The sequence below is a fragment of the Astatotilapia calliptera genome, chromosome 6, assembly GCF_900246225.1.
Source record: "Astatotilapia calliptera chromosome 6, fAstCal1.2, whole genome shotgun sequence".
Taxonomy (NCBI): domain Eukaryota; kingdom Metazoa; phylum Chordata; class Actinopteri; order Cichliformes; family Cichlidae; genus Astatotilapia; species Astatotilapia calliptera.
In genome coordinates this window covers 7,746,841-7,765,020 of record NC_039307.1, presented here as the reverse complement: position 1 = coordinate 7,765,020, position 18,180 = coordinate 7,746,841, and the positions used below count along the sequence as shown (strand labels likewise).

The 18,180-nt window shown below is 38.0% G+C and overlaps 1 protein-coding gene across 2 annotated transcripts in view; it reads left to right on the top strand.

Moving 5' to 3' along the window:
• Nucleotides 1-18,180, top strand: part of LOC113023684 (protein Dok-7-like) — a 70,791-nt gene that overhangs the window by 39,887 nt on the left and 12,724 nt on the right. The window lies entirely within an intron of this gene.

Sequence of the window (18,180 nt, the reverse complement as noted above, 5' to 3'; positions counted from 1 at the left end):
CATATAAAATGCATAAGCTGAAAAATGTTTTCAGCTTATGCATTTTAAGCTGAAAAACATTTTTTCAGCTTAAAAATGAAAAATGTTCTCATTTGTTGTTGGTACCTACAGCTAAGAAGGTGGGCCATTAGTTAACACTTCAATAAAAATGTTAACTAATGTTAAAACTTGATGGCAGCAACCTGTTTTACTACTTGTGTAGCATCGCCTCTTCTTTTAACTACAGTCTCTAAGCATCAGTCCTGGGTACTTTTTGTGTTTAATGATACAGCAAATGTTTTCAGTTGGTGAAAGAACTGAACTGCACACAGGCCAGTTTAGCATTGAAAGGCTACCTAAAGATTTGACTTTTTGTTTATTACAATAAAAGGTAAAAACATTTACAAAATTCAAGCCTGTACATGAGTGACACCACCTATTAACACGGTGTGGTAGAAAAAAAAGATAATATAATATAAAACCCATAAAAATAAGCCAGCAAACAAACAGAAACCCTGCAAATCAAACCAGAACAAACAAACAAACCAAAACAGGCAAACAGATAAAAAACTAAAAACTGTGTGATCCTTCAAAATTGATCTAAATGCCAAAAAATGTATAAGGAGAAAAGCTTTTATCGTTTGAAATCACTGAGAAACAGAAGAAAACTACTTTTACAGTTTGGGTCAGTGGTCAGTTACCTTATAAGTTTAAAAGGAGTTAAAACACCACACACACACACACACACACACACACACACACACACACACCACACACACCACACACACACACACACCACACACACACACACACACACACTATTATTAATAGTTGGTTTTGCTCACTACATATCAAAAAAAGCTGAGATAATCAAAATTATTTGAGAGACAAAATACATTTTTTATTATTGATCCGACCTTGAGTATATTGTTTCTATAGCATTCATGCTTATATACCACAATAACTGAAGTGGAATTCAGTTAGACTATATTAAACTGTGAGGACAAAAAAAGTGAGACAGAAACACATTATACTGCACTTCTTGATAAAATTGTTTCAGAACTTTATTGTCAATAAATCTGATCCAGCTGAAACTGAATTGAAGTGAAGTGAGGCTGGGAGAGAGAAAAACAATAATGGGTTTGTGGGCGCGTGCTATGCAGCATCTCACAGGCGGCATCAAAAGTCCAAAACAAATCACACAGTCATTTGATCAGAAATCTAAACACAGTCCTTCAGGATGAATCCAGTCATATTCCCAACAGAATGTAGACATTAGTGTTTAAAAGTTAGTGGTCTGTGTCAATTTGATCATCTAAAAATGAAAAGATTTACATGTGCATATATTGAAATTTGAAGACACAGCCTGCCAAAAGCAAATAAACAGATGTTTCTGTGATTTTGCAGGGTTCAGTGCATAAAGTAAGAATCATTGCCACAACACAACAACAGAATATTCATGCAATAATGGATCAAAACTTACAAGCAAAATTAGGAGGGTGCATATAAAAAGAGGAACAGAGGCAGAAAGCTGAAGCATCTAATGTTTGATGAATGCTGATGTATTCATGCCTGGATTTAATTGCAATTTCCTACCCGGTTGTATAAAATGTGAAAAAACAAAGTCAGACAAATGTTCAATAAATATCCTTTCAGGTTAAAACATTTTTAGCACCCATTTAGAGCACTGTTAATCAAAACGGCGTTTCTACAAACTATGTACCCCTTTTGATGAACCAAATTAATTCATAGTTAGAATAATTTGGCTGTTATAACTCTTTACTTTCATCAGTTGGTGTTCATTTACATATGTAAGAAACTAAAAAAAGAATCAAAACGTTCTTGAAATTTTCAGCCCTTATTTCTCTCTCAGCAATTTTTTGTTTTTAATCTCTATTTACAGCTTCTACAGCTAACAGGCGTTGGTATTTAATGAGCAGAAATGTCCACCAGGAATCTGCTACTGATTGAGCCGCACTTAATTAATCTGTCTACCTGCCAATGGACAGCTGGCTAGCATGAAAGGTCAACACCACCCAGTAAAAATATCAGAAAATTGCAAAAAAAAGTATACTTTTCATTCTCTGTCCCATCACAGTGGTCTACCTCACCTGCAGCATCCCCATATGCATCTGTGCACACTCAGTGAGCAATGTTTGAGTGAGTTAACTGATGAATAAATAACTAAACTTTCTCTTCCTTTCTATTTTGTTGGTAAATTTTTAGCAAGAACGGTTTGTGCTGTTGCACTGAAGTAAGAGTCTATGCCTTGTGCAAGTTTATCTGAGTGTCTCTAGTTTCTTCCCATAATTCAAAGAGAAAATGTTCAATGATTATTAACTGTTAGGCTGGCTATTGTAATTCGTTATTATTGATCCAAAATGCTGCAATGAGAATACTGACAGGGACTGGAAAAAGAGAGCCAATTTCTTCCCATATTGGCTTCTCTTTAATGGCTCCCTGTTAAATCCAGAATCAATTTTAAAAATCCTTGTGCTTAAGGTCTTGTATAATCAGGTACCATCCATCTTAAAGATGTCATAGTAACCATATTGCCCCAGTGGGAGCACTTCCCGTGCAGACTTCTGGTTTACTTGTGGTTCCAGGATATTTAAAAGTAGAATGGGAGGCAGAGCCTTCACTTTCAGACTCCTTTTCTGTGAAACCAGCTCCCAGTTTGGATTCACTGAGACAGACACCCTCTCTACTTTAAAGATTAGGGTTTAAAATGTTCCTTTTTGATAAAGCATATAGTCAGGGTTGGATCAAGTGAACCTGAATGAGTAATCGCTGCAATAGGTCGTGGCTACTGAGGGCTTCCCATGATACAGTGGGTGGAACCTTTTTCAGTCACTATGTGCTTCCCACCACACTGCATGTATCATGAATCTCTGGCTCTGTTTACAGTCTGTCTGTTATTCTGGCTTCCTCATATCATCCACAGCCTGTCGTGCCAGATGACTGCCCCTCCCTTAGCCCAGTTCTGCAGGAGGATTCTTCCTATTGAAGTGGAGTTTTTCCTTCCCACTGTCGTCAAGTGCTTCCTCAAAGGGCCTCGTTTGATTGTTGGATTTTCTCCCTAATATTCTAGGATCTGTACCTTAAAATATAAAGCATCTGGAGGTGACTGTTGTTGTGATTTGTCTCTCTCTCTCTCACTTTCTCTGTTGCTCTCTTAATTGAACTGAAAATTGAATAATATGAAATCGGCCATATGGGCACAGGCATGTATGAATGGTCCTCTGTTTTCTCTGTGGTGCAGCTTGTGGATAGTTTGGGGAAAAAAAGCATGTGTGTCCTGTAAAAACGTGTCAATGAGATGCACACAGGAAGTATTGTAATTAAATAAGCAGAAATCAAGTTGCCAAAACTCTTAGTAAAGTCAACAGCAGTCACAAGAGAAAAAATCAAATGAAAAATGATCAAAATGTACTCTTGCCTTGACATTTTATCTTTTTTTTAAACAGTGCACAAAGACAATATGTCTATAGATTAAAAAAATATGACACTGGGGCCAGAATTTCTGGCCCAACTCTGGCAAAAGTCCCTGGAGAGGTAACTCAAGAAAGGGGGAGAGAGACATTAGGCCAGTGGTAAGCTGTGTCAACAAACAAGGAGCGCCACAGTGGCACGACTGTTATATAAAGCATGCTTGATGATGGCATCATTTGTCTCCCTTCAGCTTCCATTAGGTGGAAAGACAGAAATTGTTGAGATGTGTATGAAAGCAGTGAGACACAGGAGAAAAAGAAGAGTGAAACAAGTGAAGCACCAAACTGAAAAATGGAGAAAGCAAAAAGGAGAAAGGAAACGACAAAAAAGGGAAAAACTCTCAGTTAGCAGACATTTGATCAGCGGGGCTCGATGTCTTGTGGGTGTTAAGGAAAGTCATAATGAAATAAAGAGTATATCAATCAGTGACCTGAAACAAACACAGTCGTTAAGACCAAGCCACTGCCAATAAACAGGCTTCGATTATCTTATTACTTGTGCTAATACAACCACAGAGAACAACAGGAGCAGGCATCGCATTAGTGTGGGAGTATAGCTCTGCTTGGAAAAGCTCCCTCATCAACCAAAACTTTCAACATATTAAAATCTGTCGACAACTATTTCAAGGTTGTTCAACAGAGCTGGCAATATAATTTTCTTATATATGAACAATACCCAGTGTCCTATATAGTATGCTTTTTCTAAATAACTCTTGGTGATAGTAAAAACTGTTGTTAAGTGTTAATGCATATTTAATGGCTACTGAAATTTCAACTACGTTTGCTGACAGAGAAAACAAATAGAGTTAATCCCCCGCTATTTGTTTTAATTATATATTTTTCTTTTAATTATCACTCTATGCAAACCAGTATGAACCCTTTGATTTAGCAGCTCTTTTCACATTCTCTGGAAAAGAAAATTTACTTGGATTTTCATCTTTATTTTGAATCCTGTTGTAGGAGGTGAAAATGAAATAAAAAAAGAATCTTAACCTCAACGATGTCCTTAAATTAAAAGACTATATTGCTGAGTCAGTTTGTGCTACATAAAGATAACTTGCTGGTGCTGTGCAAAACACTTGAGCCACGCTTCATTATGAAAATGGGAAAGAGGTGGAGAAATGTTTTAAAATATGTTCAAGCAATCACGGAAAAAAGTATATAAAGCAAAAAAAAATTTGGCCAATTCTAATAAGCCTAAAAGTCGATATTAGTATGACGGCCTTTATTCTTCAGCAAAGCCTGAACTTTAACCCTGTAAAGCTGAAACCATGAAATAATTGAAAATTGTGTTTATTGAAACCTCTGACAATTAAAAACAAAAAACAAGAAACAAAACAACTTTGTGTTCATATCCTCCTGAGAACCAAGAAAACTGCCACTGTTACGTGAGGCTTTTCTCGCTGTTTCAGCCACCCTTCCACTGAGGCCATTTCTGATGAGACTTCAGCAAAGCACAGACGAATCAACTCAAGGTCCAGATGTATCGCTCACGTCTTGTGCCAGTTATTCCTATTTCTTAATAATATTCAGATACTGTTCATCTGCCACTACTTCTTTTGTCCCCCACTTGTCCAATTTCCTCAAAAGGACGACAACTACACACCTATCCTGAGATATGCCGAAGTTTTCAGTTAGTAGCTTTTTAGGAATCACCTTGTTTGCGTAGAAGGACCAAAATACGACTCTATGTGTAGTCAAATGTGTCTTTTTCTCTCTCTCTCTTAAAAAAAAAAAAAAAATCTACTAAAGGAATGGGAATAAATAATATCGTTTTTGGTGACAGGCTGCCAGTAAAAAAGTGCGCTAAAGACACCAATCTTAAATTGGTTATTTGCTAGGTTGATAAATCACGGGTTCATCTCTTGAGTTTAAGTGCCTTTATATGCTTGAATGATTAATAGAGCAGTTTTAAGTGGCTATACTATAAAGACACATCTCCTGGATGCACTGGTACGCATCTTCAGTGATGTATCCTAGGGTCATCAGGTGTTTCGGTCTCACAACATCATACACCCTCGCCCAGGCAACCCAAGCCGGTGGTGATCAGGCCCCGACTTGTGTACCAGTAGCTACCCACGATCAGCCCTCTTGATCCACAGCCACCTTGTGGCTTTCTCTGCGCCTTCACTCACAGCCTGGATGGCCTCTCTTCTTGGCTGCCCCAGCCACGCCCAGCCGGCCTAGGACTTTGCAGAGTGATCGTCCTGCAAAGCCCCTACAACCCACTTCTATGGGCTCATAGAAAGTCTTCCAGCCCCTTCCCTGCACTCCTGCACTAGTTCCTTGGTACTTTCCTCGTTTCCTTTCATTGGCCTCCTCAATCCGCTCTTCCCAGGGCCTGTGAGTTCCAGCCATGATCAGCTGTTTTGAGGCCTCAGAAATAATTATCATGTCTGGGCCGGGAGTGATGTTTTTGCAATGTTCGAGGGAACTTTAGTTTTACCCAGGTCAGCCTGTAGCTGCCAATCCAGAGGCTGTGTTGAGGAGGCCAGTTGTCAAATGTGGGCGCACCTGGGGTTCTCTCCAGCCTTAATAAAAGAGATACCTTCCTCGGAGCATGATGATGCTTGCTGGTGCTGATTGCTGAGGCAATCTTTTCAGCAACTACTCTGAAGCACCTGGTCGTGCCGCCAACGATACCAACCATCGCCAGGGCCCTTGGGGCAGCTGCTAAGGAGGTGTTCTAGGGTCCCTCTTCCAGAGCACAGGGGACAGGCAGGTGTCTCGCTCTTTCCCCACAGATGGAGGTTAGGGTGTAGGGCTTAAGAAACAAAACAAACAAACAAAATAAAACACAAGTTAGAAAGCGGGCAACATCCAAAGGAAAAACTTTGAAAGACCATCAGAAAACATGGAGAGCTAATAAATAAACTTGCAAGAAATTCTGGCTCTTTGGATGCAAGATATAATGAAAAATAAAGGCCAACTCAAGATTTTGCACAGCACTCTACATGAAGTTTAATGAATTTTATTTAGGTTCACTGAAAAGAATGATTGAAATTATTGTCATACAGTCCATACATGCACATCAGATGCATATTTAGTGGAAACATGTTCAAAGTCAGCATTTGTCTTCATCTGATTTTCTCTGTACCAGCCAAACCTGAGCTTTTGAAAAAGATGAGTAAGACAACCCAAAAGACAAAAAAGGGGAGTTGCAAAACCCCCATTCTTGGTTGGCATTTGCAGCAATCTTCTGTACTATAAGCAGATCTTGTGCAAATTTTGCCAGATGTCTGTGTCCAAGCACAGCACCTGGTGCATTCTGTCTGAGCAGGACTCATGTTCAAAATGTTGTTGGACTGTCTCTTCTTCATCTGCATAGCTCCATATAAATGAGAGCTCTGCTGTAAAGCAACTGCAGCTAATTCAATGACATGAATCATGTATGGAACTATACCACATTATATTTTGGGCTTTTATTTTGTTTTTCATATATTTGTTACTATTTGAGCCATCATCATGTTCCTCTTTCCTGTTACTTGTTGTTATTGCAGACTTCCTCTCCATTTCTATGGGTGCCTACTGCCTATTATAGCAAATGCATTAAAAGTAATTCAGAAATGTCTGTGCTAACTTTAGACACTGGCTGATAACATAAAAATCTGCGATATGGATTTTTCCTCATGTCTGCAGTGCAGAGCTGTTTTGTTCTCATTTTGAGTAAAATTAAAACCTGTTTTGTTGGCCCGCGACCTCTGACATCATTGATGTAGTTTCCAGCCTGAAATGTTCAGCGGTGAAATTTAAAAATTGGATGTGGTTGAGGGTGCCACTAATAGCCACATGTACTAACATGTAAAGTGCTGCCAGTAATGTGTCCTTCCACCATACAATCAGCTTCACTGATCTGAAAAACTCAATTCATTTACACCAGCAAATGCTGTTATTTAAGCCATATTTCACTTTTTAAATTTCAGCTCCAGCTTGGTACACTATTATGGATAAACTATTCCTGGAGCCATTGTAAGGGTAAAGTAATTGGTTAAGGACCAATGAAGGGAGAGTGGGAATTTTCTCAGAGTTTTAGGAGAGTTTTCTCTGTGATTGCAATAACTTTATGCCTCCATGTTATATACAGACATAAAATCTGTTTAGCAAGGCCTTGTTTGACGAATGAGTTGACAAAACTTCAGACATACAGTATAGGAAAGGATCAGTGTGACACCCAAATGAGCAAAAAGTTAAACTAACCATAAATGTAAGTGCTGATAAGGATGGTTTGTTATCCAGGTTTACAGACGGTGTATGTGCTGCAGACAAACACAACATGAAGAAAACATTTCCTCAAAAACAAATTACAAGATTAAGAATTAGCATACTAGTTATGAACGTTTGTTGATGGTTAACACTGATGTTATCAAAGATAGAAAGATAGAAAAAAAGCAAACTGCAGATAAAATAATTCGTAAAGGTTAGGTTTAAAGTTTTCATCAATATAAAGAATCTAAACCTCCACAATAAAATGGACATGGATGTCTACAATTCCAGGGTCAATCGGGTGTTTTGTTTTTAAATGTTATTATCTTTCCTATCTCTGTTGTTATGATTTCTCCTTTTTTCTTTCGTTCTTTCTTTTTAATAAGAATATAATGAGTAAACACAAGAATATGATTTTGTTCGCATAAAAGCTGTAATTGCCTTAATTTCTTTTTGATTGCATAATGATAATAAAAAGTCTGGAATGTTGAACCTTGAATCTTTTGATTCCAACCTTAATTAAATCCTTTGTCTGTTGTCTGTCAGTACAATTAGCAATCGAGACTTTGAGTTTTGATGTTTTGTTTTTTCCCCCTGACAACAAGAGAAAAAAGTTATATTACTATACAGTGATAGAAGAGGGCCTGTCTGCTGAGGAAACACCAGTGTATCTAAAAAACACAACAACAAAACGTAAACCTATTGAAATATTTAAATACAATTGAAGTATGCAAACACCAGATCGTAGCAGAGGAATACCAAGAATGCATGCAGGAGCGTCAAAGAATGGTTCCTGAGGTAAATTTCCCTCGTTTTAAATGATAAGAAGACTGAGGACTGTGAGTGTTTCAACAGTAAAATCCCTCGTTGCCCAACTCTGTGCTGCCCTGGGTTTCCTTTGCTAGTTTTTCTTTGACTATGTTAGTAACTTGGGGTGTACTGCTGGATAGCTTCGCTCAAACTCGATAAGCAAGTGTCTTGCTGTAGTGAGATCCTTAGGCTTCCACCAACTGCGCCTTATCTCTAAGGGCCTAGGCATTATATTCCGCATGAGGACCTGGAGAAGCTTATTCAGCGCTTTTGTGACCTCCAGGTTGGATATGTAACTCCTTTGTACTATGGTCTTCCCTCTTCTCTTCTTCTTAGACTGCAAACAGTCCAAAATGCAGCAGCCCGCCTTTTAACAGGTACCAGGAAATTTTTGCCATATTACCCCTGTCCTAGCTAGCCTGCATTGGCTGCCCATAAAGTACCGTATTCAATTTAAAATATTACTTCTTACTTTTCAAAACTATTAATAAATTAGCGCCAAGTTATCTTAGTGAAACTTCTCAAACCACATACTCCTGCTAGAACACTCAGATCTGCCACTCAACTACTTCTGGACCCAACCCAGATCTCGACTGAAGTCTCGGGGTGACCGTGCGTTTGCTCTGGCTGCCCCGGTACTGTGGAACACCATTCCTCTCGACCTCCGCGCATCTGATTCCATTGCACTGTTCAAATCACGATTAAAAACCCACTTATTCAATCTTGCCTTTCCCTCTAGTTAATATTTCTTTTATGATTTTATATCACACACTTTTATGCTCATTTAAATTCTTGTTTGCTCTGTACCTGTTGCTTTCCTATGTATTAGTGACAGTTATCTGTTTGCATATTTAGTACTTGCTTTGGTCCTATTTCTATTATCCTCCTCATATACTCTATTTTACTTGTTAAGCACCTTGGCATACCCTTGGTTTTTAAGTGTGCTTTATAAATAAAGTTTATTATTATTATTATTATATGGTATCTTAGTGAATTTTTTTTAAATTTCACACAGTGGGCCACAATTAATGAAAAACTAATGCTACATCTGTAATGATGAAACAGAAAGAATAGCATGTGCTGTATCAGTTCTGCCTGTGAAGCCGATTAATATAAACACAGAGGGACTGCAGATGCTTAGATATTTTTTTACTGGTCAGATGTGTTCAGCCGTAAACATGACAGAAGTGGGATGATGTTAGGAGGCAGAACTATGACATATAGCATACAAAGTATTTCAGTTGTTATTGTCTTTTAAAAGTTTACATTCTTTCCCTGAATTTCAATAGTTAGCATTTTCTTTGCGATGATTTCACTGATGATGTGAAAGCCAGCAAGCATGACTCACAAGAGAACAATGTTTGTCATGTTTGTCAGAATAGATGTAAGAGTGCTTTTTGAGATGAGAAGATATCATAACAGTGAAAAAGATTGTGAACATTCTGATGCTGAATACATATCTTTACTTATATGCACGTGTTTTCCTGCCCCTATTTGTGTGTGTGTGTTTGTTAAAAAAAGAGAGAAAATGGTGGATTCAATATTCATTAAATGTTCTCAGTCTGCTGACCTTTTCCTTCCTCCCTGAGTCCATGCTTCATTTGATTCAATAAGAGACGTTAATTTTCAAAGCAAACCTTCACTTACAGATTTATTTCCTGGGGGCATTGCTTTGTGTACAGACAGGAGAGAAAGGAAGAAGGACAGTATAGATCAGCTGGAAAGGAGATGGATGACAGTTGATCGGGGAAAGGAAAAAGAAAGACAAAAGAGGCACGTAAATGACCCAGTTTATGTTGTAAGAGTATTCCTTATTTTGTCATTTTGAGGGTTGGAGAGAGAAAAATCACAATAATTTATGTTCTGATAATTGTCTTAATTCTATACCAGTGTAGTTTTACAACTGCAGGCATGTACAATAAATGTACACTGTTTATGTTTAATCTTATTGTTGGATATATTTTTATTTTGGTTTTGTATTTTTCTTAATTGAGTAATTTTGCTAATGTAAATAATATAGCTCTTGTCTTGCTTTTGTGAAATGCTTTGCACACATATAATTTCTAATTATTATGTTGGTTTTATGGCCCAATTTACTGAGTGTTTCAAAATTTTTCCACAACTATATAAGAAGTTGTTTTTTGCTCTCTTTCTGTGTGTGTGATGCCCGCTGACCAGTGCCAAATGTCTTTACTGCTGTGGACACGAGGATGCATTCAAAGCTGACACAACAAGCAGAGACAGCCAAACGCAGTAGACTATTGCTCGCAAAGAGCGTCTTTGTCCACAGCAATCTATTTCTCAAAGACCAGCTAAGGCCCGGGGCTACAGACCTAAGAGAGAAAATGTGATTTCTCTTGTTATCTGAGAGATCCTGCTGCTTGTGTTGAAACCAGCACAGACCCAGACAGACAGCCGAGAATATTTCTGTTGATCAGGGTGTTGATCCCACAACTGCTGTTTTTTAACACCTACAGTGTTTTGTTTTTATGATTTCGTTTTTCGTACTGATACACTGGACATAGTGTTAAAGATTCACATCCAAGTGTGAATAAGAGCAAATAATAAGTGATAAGTTCTATTAAATCAGTGTGGATTAGAACAGTGGTTACCAAACGATGTGATATAAGGTAAGCCCAGGTGTGCCATAGGATGTTTTTGACACCATGCATATGTTATGGTTTGTAATTAAAATAAATCCTTCAAAAACTCTTTGGAGGATCCCAGTGCAGTCACACGGGCTGCCAGCAGGGAAGTAGAACAATGTGACAGATGTCCTGACATTAATGACATTAAGTCAGCTCATAAGAGGAGAAAATTGATCAATTTCCTGGGTTTAAGCTATTAAAAGTACTTAATGCATAAAAATGGCTCTGTGTACACAAATCAGGCAAAACATTATGATCACTGACAGGTGAGTTGAATAACAAAGATTATCTCAGCACAGCACCTGTCAGTGGGTGGGATATATTAGGAAGCAAGTAAAAATTTTGTTGGCAGATGTAATGTGTTAGAAAAGGAAAAATGGGCAACCGCAAGGATTTGAGTGAGTTCGGCAAGAGCCAATTGTGATGGCTCGACGACTGAGGCAGAGCATCTCCAAAACTGCAGCTCTTCTGGGGTGTTCCCGGTCTGCAGTTGTCAGTATCTATTAACAGCGGTCCAAGCAAAGAACAATGGGCATATGAGCAATGAACAATGGAGTTTGATGAATCACATTTTCTTTTAAATCATGTGGATTTCCAGGTGCATGTGTGTTATTTCCCTGGGGAACACCTGGCACCAGGATGCAGTATGGAGAGATCACAATCCAGTCAGGGTAGTGTGATGGTTTGGGCGATGCTGTGCTAGGAAACTTTGGCCATCCATGTGGATGTTGCTTTGACAAGTATCACCTACCCGAATATTGCTGCAAACCATGTGCACCCTTTCATAGATATGATATTAACTGATGGCTGTGGCCTCTTTCAGCAACACAATGAGCCCTTCAACAGTGCAAAATGGTTCACAAACGGTTTGAGGAGAACATCAGTGAGTTCCCCACATCTCATTCCAATGGAGCATCTGTGGGATGCGCTGGACAAACAAGTTCATTGAGGCCACGCCACCTACAGAACTGTTGCTAACATCTTGGTGCCAGATATCACAGCGCACCTTCAGGAGTCTAGTCGAGTCCATACCTTGACAGGTCAGGGCTGTTTTGGTGGTCAAGCACAATATTAGGAAGGCAATGTTAGGTGGTTAAATGCAATTCCTGATCAGTGGATATCATTATATAATTGATTTTACTATGAAAGTACATAGTATGTAAAAGTATGTCCTTAATGATTGTTATTTCTTTAAAAAACAAATCATGGACTAATCTGCTCATTATTTTCTCCAGTGACAAATAATAGCAGATTTACAAATAGTGAAAAATGTGGAATGATTTTTTCATTTGTCAGATTGATTACTTAAGCTAACATTTCAGCTTTGCTATAATAAACTATAAACTTTGTTTTATAAACTATAGGTTTTTTAATCCGCAACACATCATATTGTTTTTTTGTTTCCACATGTTTTTTGCACATAAATCTTAATTTTTAAAGTAATTAATAACAAAGCTGTTAGATAAATGAAATGCAGTGAAAAGTACAGTATTTCCCTCTAAAGAGTACTTTACTTTACTTAAGCACTATATTATATTGATCTTCTAACTTTATACATTGTGCAACCTGTTATCATTTCCTAAATAAATACTCTCTGCCAGTGTTACCCCTCAGCCTTCTAGTAGATGCCCCTATGGTATCATTCTGAAAATCCTACAGTACCTAATTCTAACATGTATTTACAAGATTTTCACAGAGCTTGACCTTTGACCTTGAATCTGAAGGCTTTTAAGGCTAAAGAGTGAAAATTTATGTCTTTTCAATAAATACTTTTATTTCTGATTTTACTCTAAATTTTTGGAGTAAACGCTTTCCTCTGTTTAGCCAGCTGAAAGCAACAGGGAGTTGGAAATATTTTGTCTTCATAGAAAATAGTTTCATACAGAGCTGATGTGAAAGGTTAATATTAGTGAGACACAGCTACAAAAATTAATAGTGAAATACACACACATAATTAAAAATACTTGAATCCAGAACAGGAATGGGACACTCTGCCAATGACGGTCAATATTGTAGATACACGGTGGCCTGAACTACACTTCACTATAATTTGAAATTTTAATCTGTAACTACGCATCACATTTTACTTTATGTACTTTTTTGTTGGTTAATTTTAGTTTACCTTTTACTTTGTCCTAACTTTGATCGTGACATTTATTTGGGCTTCTGACTCTACATGCCATGTAAAACGAGCTATCTTCTATGTCTCAGTCTTTCTTATCTAGCAGACATCCCTAAACTCACCTTCAAGTCTCCTTAGGTGTTTTGCTGAATTTTGTCAGGTTATGTAAAAGCCTCATTCACCCTGTTGATGAAGAGAGATAGTGACTTTCTTAATAAATTATGTGCCTTTAAGTTGCAAATGGCACTATGCTTCCCACACTAAATGGTAAATGGCCTGTATTTGTATAGCGCTTTACTAGTCCCTAAGGACCCCAAAGTGCTTTACACATTCAGTCATCCACCCATTCACACACTGGTGATGGCAGCCACAGCCACCCTGGGGCGCACTGACAGAGGCGAGGCTATCGAACACTGGCACCACCGGGCCCTCTGACCACCACCAGTAGGCAACGGGTGAAGTGTCTTGCCCAAGGACACAACGAGCAAGACTGTCCAAGCCGGGGCTCGAACCAGCAACCTTCCAATTACAAGGCAAACTCCCAACTCTTGAGCCACAATCGCCCCAACACATGACAAAATGCTTAAGTAGTAAAAACATTTTGTCTGTCTCTCACTTTGTTAAGATTTCTGTGATTATATTGCTGTAGGGAAAAACATTCTGTTCTATTAACGTGGTTTCAAACGTTGAGCAGTAAATTCAAGGACGCTACATTTTTTTTTCTAAACATAACTCTCTGGGATCGTGTGCTAGAACGAGGTAATGAAAAGCCTCATTTTCACGACACGATTTTCAATTAAATACTGGCCTTCTGAAATTCATTTGGAACTTTTTTTTGGAATGTTTCAATAATTAATAATACTTGTAGCCTACAGTTAATACAATTAACCTGCATTTTCTTTTGCTTCAGAACAATTGACTAAGTGTTTATTTGCCTCGCCTCTGTCAGTGCGTCCCAGGGCAGCTGTGGCTACAATGTAGCTTGCCATCACCTGTGTGTGAATGTGTGTGTGAATGGGTGGATGACTGAATGTGTAAAGCGCTTTGGGGTCCTTAGGGACTAGTAAAGCGCTATACAAATACAAGCCATTTTAAGGCACCTCTGGGATGATTTTCTGAAAACATAATTTCAATCAGTAATACATCAGTCATAAATATTTGAATTAGCAGTTTTGGATTTGGCCACCTACACAAACAGATCCTTTTTACAAGGCTCGGGTTTCAATAAATCCCCAGCTCTCATGTACAGAGGAGAAGCATATTCACCCAATGCATGTAAAAGCATATAAGCCATGAACCTGCCCTTGGAATTTAAAAAGAGGAGACTAAGAATAAAGGTAGAAAAAAGGGATCCCGGTGTGTCGCCAGGTGCCAGAAAAACATAGGAATAAAAACTGTGAAGTGGTTCTCTAGGGAGTCTGGCACTGAAAACAAAGGACTATGGGATTCCAGGTGGCCATGTAAATGGGAACAGAACAACATATACCACATACCACCACACAAAACCAAATACATTTGATATAGACACGACACTACAGACGCTGTAGACATTAAATGAGTGATATTGTCCTTCAAAGCTATTTTCTTGGATAGATGAGTGGGAGGATTCTTTTTCCTTTATCTACATTAATCATTCATTGCTTTTGAGCTAATCCTAATCAGATTAGGATAAATGTTCCTAAATAACACATGGAACCCAATCCAGGTCCACGGAGGAGCAGCATTCTGAATTACCACATTCATCCTGCTCAATTGTGAAGTTGGGCTCAAAGTATTTACAGATCCACCTGCTGTGATGGTATACACCCTGCTGTTTGCAACACATCAAACGGCTCTTTAGAAAGCTTTAAATCTTCAGTTTGTGCTTTTTTCCAATAACATATAGTCCACTGGTTTAAAGGTGCACTTCATTAACTGCGGGACTGTAGTGTAAGGGTTATATTGTTAACTGGTAATTATGAGACCGCGTGTTTCAAGTAATGATGAAGTGATGCAACAAGCAGTGTAACAAATTACTTTCTCCCATGAGTACTCTATCTTTTTTTTTTTTGAGTAATGACCTCAACACTGTTATTGACATAACTTATCACACATTCAGATTTGTTGTCTCCCTGGAAAATAAAACAACTGTACCTTTAGCTCATAGACAGACCGGAAAACTTGCAAAAGTTTTTGTAAAACTGCACACAAAGAGTTTTTGTGCTTGCTGATACTTGGTTGAGTATCTGTACTGACATCTGGAATGACAAGGAAAAAACAATGTGTTGAATGTGTAACTGTAACTGTAGGGTGACATTACTGTTTAGAGCTGGAAGGAACACCTGGCTGCAGCGCAACTTGCTTTATACCACTAACATGTCCTCATTAAGCCTTGGTTGTATCTCAGTTTTTATGGCCCTGGAAGAACTCAAGCTTTAAAAAATTACCATAATTTTAAATCCTGCCATATCTCTAAACCACACAATCACTGTAACTGAGTGCATGAAACAGAAAGTCTTAAATCATGAACAATCTGTTTATGTAAATATATAGCCTAAATAAATTTTTACAAACTCCTGCTTAATTGTTCAGGATATGCCTCTTAAGTCTAATTCATCACTGTTTACAGCTCCAACCCCAGCTTCAAAACACAACCCTAACCTTTATTTCAAGAGAAAAGCAAAAACAGAAATGCAAATAGTTGTTGATGTGTTTCACTGAGACATTTATTACAGTTAAACAAATGTTAAATTACACATGAAAAGCGTGCTGCAAGTCATACTGTAGGACTCTGTCTTACCTATTTCTCCAAAGAAGCAGATGCTAGGCCTTCTGCTGGATTGATTTTCTTCTCTCCCCCTGTCAAGCTCTTCTCGTGTGGTCCATCTCTGCCACACTGTTGAAACTGCGTTGAGCCACAGCAAACTGTCTTGTAATGGCACAGATGGATGTGACTTCCTGGTGGAGCTGGACTACCTGTGCAATCAGATTGGTCTGCAGGTTTCACGTCATGCCACTGGTGACAAGGACACCAGAAAAATCAGAGAGAAAATCAGACGGAGGGTTTAAGGAGAAAGCAATGAACTGTGGCCACCGCAGATCGTCTCGTTGTTGCCTTTCCACTAAACATGTTGTCACTTACAAAGTGAAATAAAATGGTTTATGCTTCTTAACTTGACAGATTCATATTCCTGAAGTTTAACTGACTATATTATACTGTGATTACCAAGTGTTCCCTTTATCTTATTGAGCAGTTCAGATTATGTGGTATAATAAGGTACAACAAAGCACCCACAGCTTGTGTCTGCAATCATTTTGACTTTTCCTTGTTCAATCTCTGCGATTGTAACCAACACAGAACTCTGTCACTAAATGTTCTGTATTCAACCCTTTGTTAAGCCTGAAGCTATAAAAAAACCATTTTGGGAATTACATAAAAGCAGGAATGTTGGGTTATGCATTATTCCAAACAAATGTAATTCACAATAAAATAAGACAAATACATCCCTCAGGTGAAAACACTGTATTTGTTCTCTTTAAGCATTCCCTTTAATGTCTGATTATTATGGTGTCTTTCTTGTTTTTTTTCTGTAATTTCTGTCTTGGGAGGTAACCGAAGTCACAGTTCATCCTTAAACTCTCTACAACAACAGGAAAAACACATCACTGAAGATTTACGTATATATAGGATACCAAGCACAGTGCTGCAGGCTATGCTGCCTGAGAGATGTGTGAATCAGCCTCGACATTATGTTCTTATTAACTTAACTACTACGATATCAGCTTCTGACGGCATCCGCTGTGAAGCAAAACATCAATGTGGCATCAAATCCCAAAATACATTTGCATTTATTATGGTTTGCACTCTGCTGTTAATCCTGTTCTGTATTTAAGATACGAATAAGAGAGTACAGTGAAATCAACAGAGAGCAGACAGCAATTAAAATATTTTCATAGGCCAGAATAATAGAAGTACAAGGAATCCATTGGTCCAGGGGGTTTGAGAGTCTAGGTAACTTTTAGACAAGATTGAGCAAATCTCCAAACCTAATGGGAATGAGAATGCAGGTGAACTAGGGACTAAGGCAGGGGTCCAAAATGGCAAGCCAAGGCAATCAAATGCAAGCTGAACACAAATACACTGAATATACAAAGCAACAGTCTTTACTGTAACAAATGACATCAGGAGATTAGCTGCTTTATACTTTATGGTTAGAGATAACCAACCATAATTTTGTTGTACATGTACAATGACAAAAGGGCAGCTCTGTTCTATTCTAACTGGTGCATCAGCAGAGACCAGACCACAACCCATGAGTATCACCCCCAGTTAACCAGCTGTGTAACTTTTATCTTTTCCATGGGCCACAAGACATTTTTATGCAACATCTATCTACAAAACTAACAATGGAACTGGAGAGAAAAAAATCAAATAAGCAATACATACACTAGCAGGCATGTAATAAAACAAAGGTCAACTTGATTCCAATTAAATTTGGATCCAGTTGTTATGAATACTCACTTAACCAAAATGAAAACCCAATGTGGAATTTTAGTTATTGCTATAAACAGTTTAAACCCACCTGAAGGTTTTAAATAGCCTTAAAAACCTTCAAATGATAATCATAACAGCCCCCGCAGTCACTTTATAGCAGAAGCCTATTCTTGCTGCATTCTTGTGATAAAAAACGCGCATTTTATAAATGCTACTGCATTTTATAAATGCTACTGCATTTTATTTGATTTGGAACCAGAAGGTCATGTCGGTTGAACAAGATTTTAAAACCTGAATATCATTCATCGCCCTACTAAAGGATGGGCAAAATCAGTTTAACAAACTTTGCAAACCTTGTTGTGTTGGAAGACTATTCAGTCAAATCTTTGTTAATAATGTGGGATTCATAATAAGTCAAAAAGATATGTACTTTCTAAATTATACATAATTGCT